General features: G+C 45.2%; 1 protein-coding gene across 9 annotated transcripts in view; it reads right to left on the minus strand.

Annotated features, from left to right (window-relative positions):
* Window positions 1-14,453, minus strand: part of P4HA1 (prolyl 4-hydroxylase subunit alpha 1) — a 65,997-nt gene extending 51,544 nt beyond the window's left edge. For all 9 annotated transcript variants that reach the window (XR_012160009.1, XM_073353643.1, XM_073353637.1 and 6 more), the window contains exon 1: window positions 14,194-14,453. The gene's annotated coding sequence lies outside the window, so the exon portion shown is untranslated. The remainder of the gene's footprint in view (window positions 1-14,193) is intronic.
* Window positions 14,454-15,033: the final 580 nt, after the last annotated feature.

The raw sequence follows: 15,033 nt of genomic DNA on the forward strand, positions 1-15,033 counted from the left end.
CCTTCCCTCACAGCTTCTTCTAACAGTGTGGCAATCTCCCAGAAAGCTTCTGGCCCCAGCTGCAGTTGTATCCAACTCCCTCCAAACCCTCTCTCTCAACCATCCCACACTCTTTTCATTGCCTAGATCAGGGGTCTCAAAGTCCCAGCCATTTGCAGCCCGAGAACCTCCCCAAAATGGCCCACGGAGCTCCAGCAATTTGGGGGCAGGATCTCTCCCTTGGCCCTGCCTGCCACCCCAGGGTGCTCCCCCGCCCACGCGTCCCCCAGGCAATTTAAAACGGCCCGGGGCCCCTCTCACCACTGGCAGTGCACCAGAGCTGAGCAGCTTCCTGCACGCTTGCTCCACATGGCTGCCGGCCCCTCCTTGCGGCCCCTGGGCAGGGCTGTGCCTCCACGCATTGCCCCTGCGGCCAATGGGAAGGTGCGGGAGCAGTGCCTGGGTGAAACAGCATGCGGAAGCCCCCTGGCCCGGCCCGGAGCCCCAGGTAAGTGCGGCCACCCCCCCTTCCTGAGCCTGCACCCCCATCCCTTCCCGCCCCCAAACTCCCTCCCAGAGCCTGCACCCCTCCTCCATCTGAGGGCCTGAAACCCCACCCCCAGCCCAGAGCCTGCACCCAGCACCCCCAGCCCCCCTGCCCCACCCAAACTCCCTCCCAGAGCCTTAGGTAGGTGGGGGGTAGAGTTTTTTTGGGCAGCATGAGTGACATTATTGGCCTACTGGGAGGATTTGAGGACTGGCACTAAGGTAAATTGAGTTTGAGAGCCCTGGCCTAGATGGAATCTTTCCTGGCATCTCTGGATCCTCCCACAACCTCTATTACCATCCCAGAAGGCTTCCCTCCCTGCTGGAGCTCAGATATTCTGAGAAAAATATCTTACTTATAAAACAGTAAGTTATACATGGTTTAAAGCATTCAAAATCGTGTTTTGTCTCCACTTCTTCTACATATTACTTGCAGTAGGATTGTAAAGCCCACCACAATTCCACCTACTCCCTCCTCCTGATCCCCAGGAATATCAGAAGATAGGTTATTTTTCTTTAACCTCTCTTCTTCAAAATGTCTTTGATGTGTGTGTTCATGTCATGGGAAACATACATGCATGCACCCACCCCTCAGAACAAATGGCATACTACCAAAAAAAAAAAAAGTTAAAAGTTAAACAGAAACTTTACTTTTCTCCTCTTTGCCATTTGAAGCTTCCAAGTCCTTCAATTGTCTTCTAATATAAATTCCAGACAGTTCTACAGTTTTCTCCTCTAAAATAGCTCCAGCTAAGATAGCAACCATAGGCGCCGACTCCGTGGGTGCTCTAGGGTTGGAGAACCCCTGGGGAAAAGTTAGTCGGTACTCTGCACCCACCAACAGCCAAGCCCCTTCCCGCCCCCCCCAAGTGCACCGCGTCCCCGCTCCTCCACCTACCTCCCAGCGCTTCCCGATGCCAAACAGCTGTTTGGCGGTGCTTCGGGACAGGGGAGGAGCGAGGACGTGACACACTCAAAGGAGGACGCAGAGAAGAGGCAAGGACTTTGGGGAAGGGGTGGAATGGGGTGAGGCAGTGCAGGGGCATGGGTAGGGTTAAGCACCCCCCAGGAACAGTGGAAGTTGGGGCCTATGATAGCAACCATCTCAAGATCACAATGACAAAGACGTCCTCTGTAAGCAAATAAATAGATTTTCTTTATAACAGTAAGTACTGCTCCTAGAGGAATATGGGTGTAGGTTTTTGTTTTTAAAGGAACAGATCCCACACTTAGGTCTGCATCTCTCTCGTACCAAACAGAAGAGGATTACATCTTTTTTAAAATAAGTGCTATAAATATTCACTCTCTTTGTGCTCTACAGACTGATGGGAGATTGCAAGAGAGTTACTGTCAGAGTAAATGTGCAAAAATTTCAGTGGGAGAGTATAGGAAAAGTAAGTGACCCTGTGAACAAAGTAAAATTAAAGCAGTTATAAGCATACTAATATAATGCCATGCCAATTATTCATATCTTGTTTAACTTGTCTTTGTTAAGCTCCCAGAGTGCTCCTTAGTTCCTCCTGTTAAAAATGCAGGTGTGCTTTAAAGAGGCAAAATGCAAAAACTGCTATTCAGATCTCCCCAGAGGACTATATCAGAAAATCATGAGTTATCTAACTTGATAATCAGGGTTCAGCGTTTCATCAATTATCCTGTGCAGCTTCACTAAATATACTGGTAGAAAATACAGCATAGCAGTGAGGAAAAAAAAACAAACTTCACTTCTTGATGAAGCGTCTCAATTAGGGAGGTTTGTGCAAAGAAATCCTAATTTCTCTAACTGAATTTAGGGTTACCAAGGATACATCTCAGAAGGCAGTATAGTGTGGGTACCAGAACTTTAATTTTGAAGTTCTTTCAATCATGTAATTCCTTAGCAACCAGTTCCCCAACGATATGTGTATTGTCTTATAAGCAAGGATCCAACTGCAACACACCAGTTCTGGTATCCGCACTCCACTAGTTATATACCAACACAATCTGATCCATTTAAAACATGGATGTAAAAGTTTAGGAGGTTGTTTATGGTCTTCTATGTAGCCCAACGTGCCAACAAAGGAACAGCTTTTTCAGCAACAAGGTAAGTCTTTCACCAAGTGAAATTTTTATCCAAGGCTTTATTCTTGACCCGCCGTGTGCCCACATTAAAAGAAACTAAGCAAAACTTTGCCAGTTCCAAACTTCCTGCTTTTCCAAACTTGGATTAAACCTTAGCTTGTAATAACTGCTGGGAGGAGGCAAAGTTCCACAAAATCCTCTTCCATCCAATCACTCAATTGTTTTTAATAGTAATATTTTCTTTGGAGCGCCTGATCAGGCCTCCACTTTCCTAACACCTTTGAGAGAGATGAGGCTGGAGTTAATTCTTTGCTTAGTGGAAGTCAAATAATGTTTTTCATCCTATCAATGTTGAATTTTTGAAGATGTGAAATAAGATACTTATTTAGCACAAATCACTGAAATATCTGAGTGTCTTACAACCTTTAATGTATTTATCCTCACAACACCGCAATGTGGTAGGGAAAGTGATATTAGCACCATTTTACAGTTAGGCAGAAGGTCTGTCTACACATATAGCTATTCTAGTATAGCTGGTCTGCTTTAAAATTCATGTCTTATCTTACTCTAGAAAAGTGGTGCTCAAACTTTTCCAGTCATGCTTCCCCCCCACTTACCAGTAACAGAATTGGTCCATGCCCCCCCTCCATTACAGCATAGCCAAGGTTTCCTCAGCAGCAGAGCCTGGGCTGAAGGCGGAGCTGGGGGCGAAACTGGTCTGCGGATGGAGAAGGAATGAGGGCAGAGGTGGGCTGGGGCCAGAACAGGGGGCAGAATGGAGCTGCAGCCAGAATCGGAGCTGGTCTGGGGGCAGAAAAGGAGTGAGGGCGGAGCAGAACTGGGGGGCACTCCCTCTCATCCCCACACATCCCCCCCAAATAACATTCCTCCTCCCTCCACACTTTGAGAGGCACTGCTCTAGAATAACCTTATGGACAAATCTTAAGTGACTTGCTCAGATCATTCAGGAAGTCTGTAGCAGAGCAAGGAATTGAACCTGGCTCTTCCACATGCTAAGCTAATGCCCTAACCACTAGACCACCCTTCATCCGACACATCATGCTGCAAAATTTTTATGACCCCAAATTCAGGACTTGTAACAATACAGTATGATATGCTTATTGGCTGTTCAGCATCTGAAGGCTGAGAATCAGCTATTTAAAATACACCTCTCCCCCGATATAATGAGACCCGATATAACACGAATTCAGATATAACGCAGTAAAGCAGCACTGGGGGGGCGGGGCTGCGCGCTCCAGCACGTCAGCGTATCTGGCTCCAACACGCTGCTCTGAGCGGCGTGTTATGGGTGCCGAGCCAGGGCCAAGGGGTTGGATAAGGGGCAGAGGGTCTCGGGGGCGGTCAGGGGAGGGGGGTTGGATAGGGCATGGGAGTCCGGGGGGGGCCTGTGAGGAGGAGGAGGAGGTGTGGATAGGGGTCAGGGCAGTCAGGGGACAGGGAGGTTGGGGTCCTGGGACAAGGAGCAGGGAGGTCTCTGGAGGGGGTAGTCAGGGGACAAGGAGTGGGGGGGTTTGGATGGGTCGGGGGTTCTGAGGGGTCAGTCAGGGGGCGAGAAGTGACTATTAATAATGGAGATGCTTGAGGCCAAAGCAAAGTGCGATATAATGCAGTTTCACCTATAACGCAGTAAGATTTTTTTTTGGCTCCCGAGGACCGCGTTATAACGGGGTAGAGGTGTAGTAATAAAGCTAACCCCAGTGAACTTTCCTGATATGAAGAGGCTTAAAAAGGAACAAGTCACATGTGAAGGAATTCTTTAATATTTGTGTAACATACTTGGACATAAGCTAAAAGGGAAAGCTCAGGAGAATGGAGACAAGCTTTAGAACTGCTAAGGAAAATACTGAGGTCGAGATGGGAAATGATGGACAAGAAGCTGTTCAGACAGGAGAAGAAAAATCCTTTACTCGTGGAATTCCTAAAGGCAGCAGTGTTAAAAGGGTGGACATTTGGGGGGGGAAGCATAGGCTGTTATAGCAGAAATAAGGGGGGAGAAAAGAGGAGAAATCAAATCAGTATCTTAGATGTTTCTTTACTAATGCGAGAAGAATAAGCAGGAAGAACTCGAAATACTAGTAAATAAACACAACTATGACATAGCTGGCATCATGGAAACTTGGTGAGAATACGCATGACTGGAAAATTGGTACAGAAAGGTACAGCTTGCTCAGGAAGGACAGCCAGGGAAAAAAGGGAGGTGATGTTGCCTTGTATATTAAAAATGTATACACTTGGACTGAGGTGGAGATAGAAATAAGAGACAGACTTGTTGAAAGTCTCTGGATAAGGATAAAAGGGGTAAAAACCAAGGTGGTGTCATGGTAGAGGACTACCAAACCAGGAAAAGGAGGCTTTTTTTAAACAACTAACAAAATCATCCGCCCCCACCCCCAAAAAAAAGGCCTACAGAAAGTGGAAACAAAGGATGAATATGAACAAACACCACAAGTATGTAGGGACAAAATTAGAAAGGCCAAGGCACAAAATGAGATCAAACTAGCTAGGGACGTAAAGGGTAACAAGAAAACATTCTACAAATACATTAGAAGCAAGAGGAAGACCAAGGACAGAGCAGGCCCGTTACTCAATGAGGGGGGAAAGACAACAACAGAAAATGTGGAAATGGCAGAGGTGCTTAATGACTTCTTTGTTTCGGTTTTCACCAAGAAGGTTGGTGGCGACTGGACATCTAACATAGTGAATGCCAGTGAAAATGAGGTAGGATCAGAGTCTAAAATGGGGAAAGAACAAGTCAAAAATTACTTCGACAACTTAGATGTTTTCAAATCACCAGGGCCTGATGAAATGCATCCTAGAATACTCAAGGAGCTGACTGAGGAGATATCTGAGGAGATATTCGCAATTATCTTTAAAAAGTCATGGAAGATGGGAGACATTCCAGAAGACTGGAAAAGGGCAAATATAGCACCCATCTATAAAAAGGGAAATAAGGACAACCTGGGGAATTACAGACCAGTCAGCTTAACTTCTGTACCCAGAAAGATAATGGAGCAAATAGTTAAGAAATCAATTTGCAAACACCTAGAAGATAATGAGGTGATATGTAACAATCAGCATGGATTTATCTAGAACAAATTGTGTCAAACCAACCTGATAGGTTTCTTTGACAGGGTAACAAGTCTTGTGGATTTGGGGGGGGGGGGGGGGCGCGGGCGGCAGCAGATGTGGTATATCTTGACTTTAGTAAGGCTTCTGATACTGTCTCACATGACCTTCTCATAACAAACTAGGGAAATACAACCTAGATGGAGCTACTATAAGGTGGGTGCATAACTACTCTCTAGGAACGATTTTCCAATCAGTTATATCAGTGGTTCACAATCATGCTGGAAGGACATAATGAGTGAGGTCCCGCAGGGATCAGTTCTGGGTCAGGCTCTGTTCAGTATCTTCATCAATGATTTAGATAACGGCATAGAGAGTACACTTATAAAGTTTGCAGATGATACCAAGCTGGGAGGGGTTGCAAGTGCTTTGGAGTATAGGACTGAAATTCAAAATGATCTGGACAAATTGGAGAAATGGTCTGAAGTAAACAGGATGAAATTCAATAAGGACAAATGCAAAGTACTCCACTTAGGAAGGAGCGATCAGTTGTACACATACAAAATGGGAAATGACTGCCTACGAAGTAGTACTGCAGAAAGGGATTTGGGGGTCATAGTGGATCACAAACTAAATATGAGTCAACAGTGTAACACTGTTGCAAAAAAGTAAACATCATTCTGGGATGTATTAGCAGGAGTATTGTAAGCAAGACACGAGAAGTAATTATTCTGCTCTACTCTGCACTGATTACGCCTCAACTGGAGTATTGTGTCCAGTTCTGGGTGCCACATTTCAGGAAAGATGTGGACAAATTGGAGAAAGTCCAAAGAAGAGCAACAAAGTGATTAAAGGTCTAGAAAACATGATCTATGAGGGAAGATTGAAAAAATTGCATTTGTTTAGTCTGGAGAAGAGAAGACAGAGGGGGCATGATAAGTTTTCAAGTACATAAAAGATTGTTAGAAGGAGGAGGGAGAAAAATTGTTCTTCTTAACCTCTGAGGATAGGACAAGAAGCAATAGGTTTAAATTGCAGCAAGGGCGGTTTAGGTTGGACAAAAACTTCCTAAAAACCGTCAGAGTGGTTAAGCACTGGAATAAATTGCCTAGGGAGGTTGTGGAATCTCCGTCATTGGGGATTTTTAAGAGCAGGCTGGACAAACACTTGTCAGAGAGAATACCTGAGTGCAGGGAACTGGACTACACAACTTCTTGAGGTCCCTTCCAGTTCTATGAAGAGATGAGGGGCTGTTTTTTTTGTTTTGTTTTTTAAAAAATATTCTCATCTCTACTCCAGGCTGGTCTACACACAAAATTATACTGAAATAAGAAGTGTGAATTAAAACTAATTTGGTTATTTCTGTGCAAGTATGTATGCATGCTATTTTGGAATTAAAGTAGCTTAAACTATTTTAGTTAAAGTTGGTAATTGACCAACTTTAATTAAAATTAACTCTAGCTACTTCCAATTTTGAAACAGAAATGTCTACACACAGACTTGCACAAAAATAACTAAAATCAAATGATAAACAACAAGAGATATGAATTAAAACTGATTATTGTAGAACCTACCTAGTGGCTCTAGTCATAGACTGTGATCCCATTGTGCAAGGCATTGTACAAACACAGAACAAAAAAGACAGTCTTTCCCCAAGGGACTTACAGTCTAATTCTGACAACGAACAACAGATAGAGACCAGGATGGATAAAGAGTTTTAAATGTGTTTTTATTTAATTTAAATACAGGAGTTTTAAACACTTTAAAAGTAAATTTAAAATTGACAATTATGTTAAGATCTAAATTTATTATATTAAAAGCATTCAAATTAAATAAAAAAAATATTGAACTGTACATGTTTGCAGCTTTGTTTTAAAAAAAGTCAGACCTGGTGAACTGGTGGAAGCCCCTGACTAAGCACCTGGAATCAGTTTGCTGCAATTCTAAACCAGATTTTCATTTCAGTTTATTCAGTTAGCTCAGTGCAAGGACGAGTTCATTCAGAAGTTAAGAAACCAATCGAAAAAGCAGGAAAGTTTGTTTTCCTTTTCCAATCTACGAATAAAAACTAGTGAGGAGAGGATGAAATCTACTAGTTCTAAAATCTTGAAGGACATGGTGACAAAAAAAAACAACTCACTTCAATTCCCTAACAGGTAGTAGTTTATTTAATAAATTAGTTTTTAATTTAAAAAATTGTAATTATTTTTCCTTACATATCCAGCACACTTAAGGTAATTTAATTTAAAAAAATTAAAATGTTGGGTTTGTGCATTTAATTGAATTTCCATTCAAGTAGAGCATGACACAAAGCACCAAAAAACAAAAACACCTATATAATTGCTTAAATAAATTAGTCCAGACATAGTGTCTCTTCCCAGTTAGCAAAAACAACCACCAAATTTAGTGTAAAGGCTACGTTTAGTTGCAAATCTAAAATGGTTACCAACCAATGAGAATTTTTCAATAGGAAAACAACCAAAAAGTACAAATGCAAAACTTGATTAGAATTGATTATTTTAAATCAATATTTCCCGTTTGCTGATTCAAATCATCATTAAAATCAGTTATTTAAAATCGCTTTGATTTAAATCAATCCACCCGGATATAAACTGACAGGGGAGCACAAGTAAACTATGAGACAATATTGTTCAGCTTCATAGGCAGTACAAGTCTGAGCACGGATGCAGTCTGTGACTGGGCTTAACTACCATCATCAGCAAGGCAAGGGACCCATATAGTCATGCTCCAATTTTTTTTTTATTTTTTGGGGGGGGGGAATCTAACCACATCCTGGATAAAAGAGGCGGAGCTAAGCCATATAAGTAGACTGAGGCTTGGTCTACATGATAGACTTCGGTCAACATAAGGCAGCTTACATCCTTAGCAGCAGCAGGAAGCCCTGGGGGACCGCTAGACCCCAGTGGCAGGGAGCCAGGCTCCCGGCACAGAGTTTCATGTGGAGCTCCCCCCACACTGCCCCTCTTAAGTCAGTGGAAGCCCTCCTGGTAAGGACACACACTACTGACAGAACAAGGGTAGTCTGGGCATGAACCACCACAGTAATAAGTTGATCTAACGTGCCCTGAAAGAACACAGCTGGAAAAAGACTGTAGAGGAGACCGGTCTCTCTGACAGAGAGGAGTCCTGATCCAGGGTCTGCATGGGTAAGGGAACTGGAGTCAAATACAGGAATAGCAAAAAACACTTGCAGTTTGGAGTTGAGCTCAGAACTGGTAAAGGACCTTTTGTTTAGTCCTGAACCCCAGAAGCAAACTGAACTGTTACAGAACTCTGCCACAGGGTTGAGCCAAAAAGATCCAGTGCAGGAGTCTGGGTAAGAGACTGTCTGAGAGGGATCACCATGGCTGGGAAAGTGGCCACCAGGAGGGAGTGCTAGAGGCCAAGTTTCCTGCAACTACTCCCAGTGGAATTCTGTGCCAAAAAATTATGTACACAATATTTTTAAATTCTGCAAATTTGGCAAAACAACACTATATAATCATGCCAGTTTCAATTATTTTGGCAATTTATTTCAAAATAAATATCAGCAAGTATGTCTGTAACAATACAGACAAAAATTCAAGTTCCCCCTGCCCAGACCAGCCACTCACACCCCCTCAGGCATCCTTAACTCTAGGGCACACCCTCATGGCTAGATGCAGAGTTGCAGGTACTCCTGGGGGAATTCTGTGCCACTGCACAATGCATTTTGCGGAAATTAGTGTTGTGTGTGCAGAATTTCCTTCCTCCCCTCCCCCAGAAATGGTCTGCAGAGCTCCTGGCTGCCACTAGTGGCCGCTGGACCCAGCAGAGCCCAGCTTGCAAATAGAAGACAGCACCAGAGGGGAGGACGAGGGAGCTGGAGGGTTCCTGGCAGCTGCAGTTCCCAGCATGCCCTAAAAGGACACGACAACACACAGGAAACTCTGTGCAAGCCCAGGACCAGCATCAGGCGGTTTCTCCCTCTGGATCCCTGGGCTCTAGGAGGGTAGGAAGTGAGAGTGTGTGGGCTGGGACGGGGGCCCTACAGAGCTACCCTGAGGGGAGTAAGAGGTGAGTGTGTCTGGGCCAGGGAAGCCCCAAAGCTGGGCTCTGGGGGGGAGAGGGAGTGTCTCTAGGCGGGGGGCCCCCATGACTGGGCTCTGGAAGGGAAAGGACAGAGAAACAGGAACTCTGGTTTCTAACTCTCTGCTCCTGGGGGAATCTGTGTGTATGTCTTATTCGTTACAAACATACTTGCCAATAGGTATTTTGAAATAAATTACCAAAAACAACTGAAACTGGAGTGATTATATAGTGTTATTTTGACAAATAAAATTTGCAGAATTTTAAAATATTGTGTGCATAATTTTTCATGTTTTGGCACAGAATTCCCCCAGGAGTAAGATTTACACCCTGTCTATATTAGTTACACCAATGCAAACCCCTAATGTAGCTACACTACACAGGTGTAAGAGCAGATTTCAGAGTAGCAGCCGTGTTAGTCTGTATTCGCAAAAAGAAAAGGACAACTTGTGCCACCTTAGAGACTAACCAATTTATTTGAGCATAAGCTTTCGTGAGCTACAGCTCACTTCATCGGATGCATTCAGTGGAAAATACAGTGAGGAGATTTATATACACACAGAACATGAAAAAATGGGTGTTTATCATGCACACTGTAAGGAGAGTGATCACTTAAGATGAGCTATTACCAGCAGGAGAGTTGGGGGGAGGAGAGAAAACCCTTTGTAGTGATAATCAAGGTGGCCCATTTCCAGCAGTTAACAAGAACATCTGGGGGTGGGGGGGGGGTGGAGGGGGGAAATAAACAAGGGGAAATAGTTTTACTTTGTGTAATGACTCAACCACTCCCAGTCTCTATTCAAGCCTAAGTTAATTGTATCCAATTTGCAAATTAATTCAAATTCAGCAGTCTCTCATTGGAGTCTGTTTTTGAAGTCTTTTTGTTGTAATATTGCGACTTTTAGGTCTGTAATCGAGTGACCAGAGAGACCGAAGTGTTCTTCGACTGGTTTATGAATGTTATAATTCTTGACATCTGATTTGTGTCCATTTATTCTTTTATGTAGAGACTGTCCAGTTTGACCAATGTACATGGCAGAGGGGCATTGCTGGCACATGATGGCATATATCACATTGGTAGATGTGCAAGTGAACGAGCCTCCGATAGTGTGGCTGATGTGATTAGGCCCTATGATGGTGTCCCCTGAATAGGTATGTGGGCACAGTTGGCAACGGGCTTTGTTGCAAGGATAGGTTCCTGGTTTAGTGGTTCTGTTGTGTGGTTGCTGGTGAGTATTTGCTTCAGGTTGGGGGGCTGTCTGTAGGCAAGGACTGGCCTGTCTCCCAAGATTTGTGAGAGTGATAGGTTGTCCTTCAGGATAGGTTGTAGATCCCTGATGATGTGTTGGAGAGGTTTTAGTTGGGGGCTGAAGGTGATGGCTAGTGGCGTTCTGTTATTTTCTTTGTTGAGCTTGTCCTGTAATAGGTGACTTCTGGGTACTCTTCTGGCTCTGTCCATCTGTTTCTTCACTTCAGCAGGTGGGTACTGTAGTTGTAAGAATGCTTGATAGAGATCTTGTAGGTGTTTGTCTCTGTCTGAGGGGTTGGAGCAAATGCAGTTGTATCGTAGAGCTTGGCTGTAGACAATGGATTGTGTGGTGTGGTCTGGGTGAAAGCTGGAGGCATGTAGGTAGGAATAGCGGTCAGTAGGTTTCCGGTATAGGGTGGTGTTTATGTGACCATCGCTTATCAGCACCGTAGTGTCCAGGAAGTGGATCTCTTGTGTGGACTGGTCCAGGCTGAGGTCGATGGTGGGATGGAAATTGTTGAAATCATGGTAGAATTCCTCAAGGGCTTCTTTTCCATGGGTCCAGATGACAAAGATGTCATCAATATGCCACAAGCAGAGTAGAGGCATTAGGGGATGAGACCTGAGGAAGCGTTGTTCTAAGTCAGCCATAAAAATGTTGGCATACTGTGGGGCCACGCGGGTACCCATAGCAGTGCCGCTGATTTGAAGGTATACATTGTCCCCAAATGTGAAATAGTTATGGGTGAGGACAAAGATGTAAGAGCATTGCTTATGATGGTGCAATTACCTTGATCCAGTGTAGGATCCGATTATTAACACAGGTGTAAGCCCCACTTCAAAGCTATGCAGTGCATTACAGCTATGCAGGGAGTTTGTATTGATGTAACTACACTAGTGGAAATCTCTAATATATAGGTAGAACCTCATTTGCCAAAGGGATTCATAGCAAGCAGTGCAGAACAAACTATTTGCTTGAGACTGACATTCCTTCTGCAGACTCCCAGCCCCAAACGAATGGAGTGAGCTGGAAAGGAACACAGGGCTCCTTCACAGCAATGCACAAGCCTATTAGGCCACCCACCAGCTCACAACTGGACATTAAGAAAATTATCTGTAAAACATTTGATATGTTTACTATAAACAAACATCAGGGGGTTTCTCTGTCATGTTTAGCTGGGTTAGTACAGTAATTTGCTTCTGAATTTTCCTATATTCATACAACAGTATTACTAAAAAGGTACATCTAGTCTGATATTTTCTTTTGCCTTCGCTCCAGCTTACATTACAGCCTGGTCTACACCTAAAACTTGGGTCAACCTAAAAACTTTGCTCAGAGCTATGAAAAACTTCACACCCTGTGCGATGTCATTAGGCCAACCTAACCCCCACTGTACATGCAGCCAGGTCGATGATAGAATTCTTCCATCGTGGTAGTAAGCGTGTAAGCTATAGTGACATACCTGCAAGCTCTCCCCCGCCAGCTAAGAGTAGCTAGCAGGAGCTGTGCAGCTGTAAGGTTCATAGTGTAGACCCAGCCTTACAAGCAGAAAAAAAAATTGTCTCTAGTGTAACCTATGTCCAGTGCTAGTTTGGAAAGTACTGCATTACAAAGTTAAGGTCAGAATGCACGAAGTGGTCTTTTTCAGGATCTTAAATGTGAAAATAAATTTACCAAGCCTCTAGCAATTAAACTGCTTGCCACAAGATAAAAAAAAAGTTATGATGTATGCAAAGCTTCTGCTGACCCAATCATCGTCTACAACTCATATTCCCACTTAAACATAAGCTACAATTAAATCTAGTTCAATTTAAAATCTCATTTATATTTTGCTTTTAACAGTTATGTACATAACTCAAGTCCGTTAAACTGAGTTTTGTAGGAACAAAAGTACATTTAAAATTCTGTTTAGTCTCAGCTAACTGAGAGGGTAATGCAACTTTCAACTTCTCAAAATAAGAACTGCTTAGACTAGCAGTTCCAGATAAAATCACAAGTAGCTTGGAGTAACCTCTTTCTCTGAAAAAATAGTGACCAAAAATTAGAAGAAAGTAATGGGATTTGTGTAATGTCAGGTTTTTCACATCTGTATATTTTTGATTAAATTGCATGCTCTTTATTCATTTTATGAAACACTAACTGTAAATAGGAGAAAATGAAATAAACTTCTTTCCAGAAGTTTATAAAGCAAGCAAATGGTTAGTGAAAGAATGCTACTGCCACGTATCACCCCCTCCCCCACTCACGTAATGGACATTTCATCTCTCCAAATTTCTTTCCAATGGGAATCTCAAAAAAGATCTACACCTCTAAAATAAACTAGAAAATCAAAGTTTTGTACCAAAGTATATAAACTTTGCTTGCGACAACTAATTCTTGATTCTCATGTCTTTTCCACTGCTTGCAGAGATCACTCTACAGAGCTCAGCATTAAAAACATATTCCTAGCATCTGATGCACAAATAAAATTAGCCCGAAAACTTATTACAAGTTTTTTCCCCTTCTAATTTAAAGAAACTGCTTTAAACAGCCCCAATGCAATTCAGTCTGCTGAAGACTGGAAATCAGGAGTTACAAGGAAAACCCATGTGTGTAGCCTCCAGCTACAGTATTCTTGTTTAAACAAACATAGCTAATATGCGCTCTGGTGCCATGACAATGGGCACAGACTAAGAATATGGATGGAAAATCCATTCCATAACTGCACTTGACTAGAGAAGTCTGATCCCATTTCAGAAGTAGCAAACACGTGCGTATCCTGATCAATACGCAGATATGCTTCCTTCACGGAAAGGAGATTCGGGATCAGCAGGAGGACGGAGCTCCTAAAGTGGGTGGATGACTTCATCTGCCTGGACCCCCCCCCCACCCCTTCCAGCTGGGCCCGAGAGGGGCTGCTGGCGCGGCTCACGGCCAGAAAAGACCCTCGGACCCGCTCCGGACCGCACAGGTTCTCTCGGGGCCCGCGAGCTCCCGCCGCTTTTAACCCCCTCCCCCCGCCACCCGGCGGGTCCGGCCCGCCGCAGAACCCCGACGCGGGTGGAGCAGGCTCCTGACGACAACAGGCGAGAGGCGGGAGGGAAAAGCAGCCGCGGCCCCAAGGGAAGAGACTCCCCAGAAAGGCCGCCTCGGCGGGGTCAGGCCGCCCGCGGCTCCCCTCACGCCGCGGGGGCGGGGCGGGGCTGCAGGTCGGGCGGCGCCTCACCTGCGGGAAGGCGGCTGCTGGCTGCTCCTGCTGGGACACGGGCCCCGCTCTCCCTGCGCCGCGCCGCGCCGAGCCGCCGGTAGACACGGTAGGACCTGGCGTGTGGCGCAGCCCAAGAGCCGCCTGGGCCTCGTCGGAATCTTTATATCGGCCGGGCCCGTGTCGCTCCGCCCGCCGATGTGGGGGGGACCCACAGCTGCTGGCCACGCTGCGTCTACGTGAGCTCGAGCACAGCAGCAGCGCCCTGCGCAAGCGCAGCAGCCTGTGGGGGGCGGTCACCCTGCAAACTATGTAGGCGTGGCTTGTTCGGGGGCGTGGCTACGTGCGCGCCTCGGGCTGGAACAGTGGGCAAATTGCATGGTCCCCTGGCAGCTGCATACCCCTCCCCCCCCACGCCCCTTACCGCAACGCCACCCCAGCCCCTGATTGTGCCCTCTCCCCTAGCGCAGGCCCACGAGAGAAGAGTTAGGATTTACCGTGGGGGCAGGATGGAGAGAAACTGAGGCAGGCTCTCCACCCAAAGTAGACAGAGGCATCCAGTGCTTTCAGTTGCTGGGGCTCAAGCAATTTTTTTACTTTCATAATTGACACAGCAAGGCTTAAGGTGCTGGGCACAGGCACTGCGTGAATCTTCTGTTGGGGAAGGCTTCAGCCCCAGACACTCCCCAGAAGGTGCGGGGGGGGGGGATACTGCTGCCTGTACCCAGGTCCCTCCCCACTCTGCCTCTTCCCCTGAAGCCCCTCACTGCTCATGCCCCCCCCCATGTCTAGGTAGCACTGTTTCTGGCACTCCACGAAATTTATGCTCAAATAAATTGGTTAGTCTCTAAGGTGCTACAA

The sequence above is a fragment of the Lepidochelys kempii genome, chromosome 7, assembly GCF_965140265.1.
Source record: "Lepidochelys kempii isolate rLepKem1 chromosome 7, rLepKem1.hap2, whole genome shotgun sequence".
NCBI lineage: Eukaryota > Metazoa > Chordata > Testudines > Cheloniidae > Lepidochelys > Lepidochelys kempii.